Genomic DNA, 976 nt, shown 5'->3' with positions numbered 1-976 from the left:
GTAGATCATAAAGTTGAGTTGAACAGTATTTATTCAATACATATTAAAATAAATGTAGGCCTACCCTACATACATACTGTTGCCTATTTCTATGGGCAAAAACTGAGCTCAATGAAAAAGCGCAGAAACCCTTATCCATATCAAAACATATTGAAAGTGCAATAATAAAATAATAAAGTAAAGTCACTGTCACTGGACATTTTTATGTAACATAAATAAAAGGACTTTTTAGACATTTTAAATCAAAGTGCATCTTTTCTTTTAAGTCAACAAACCAGTGCATGATGTCAAACTGGTTTGGTCAAAAACTATATACAAANGGCACAGCCCGAAAAGGCGACGTGGGCAACACCTCCGCTTCTCCGTCCCGCGGGCCTCTGGCAGCGCACCCGACCCCATCGCTGTTTCCCGTAGGTGGTGGGCCCGCGGGACGGAGAAGCGGAGGTGTTGCCCACGTCGCCTTTTCGGGCTGTGCCCGGCCGGGCTCCGTGGCAAGCCCGGCCACCAGACGCTCGCCGACGAGTCCTCCTTCTGGGCCTGGCTCCAGAAGGGGACCCCGGGCTTCCTCCGGGCCGGGTATCCTCACTTCGTGTGTCGTCTTTCATGAGGTCTTCTGAACCAATCTTAGTCTGACCCCTTGCCTGAGACCAATTTGCCATGGGAGACCCTACCAGGAACACAAGGTTCCAGACAACACAGCCCCCAGGTTCATCAGGGCACACAAACCTCTCTACCACGGTAAGGTGCTGGTTCTTCAGAGAGGTGTATCACGATATAGTCAGTAAATATCGCGATATAATTTAGAGACCATATCGCCCAGCCCTAATGTGAAGTACAACTTTTATCCTATTTATGGGATGGTACGGGCTAAATTGTAATACAAAGAAATATGCAATTTTGTTGCCCTGGTAACCCTGTACCCTCTAGCTTTTATTTAAATTTATTCAACTTTTGAACTAAACAAAGTAATTGCTGG

The sequence above is a fragment of the Notothenia coriiceps genome, unplaced genomic scaffold, assembly GCF_000735185.1.
Source record: "Notothenia coriiceps isolate Sejong01 unplaced genomic scaffold, NC01 NC01_scaffold00008957, whole genome shotgun sequence".
NCBI classification, from domain to species: Eukaryota; Metazoa; Chordata; class Actinopteri; order Perciformes; family Nototheniidae; genus Notothenia; species Notothenia coriiceps.
Note: the sequence above shows the minus strand (reverse complement) of the source record.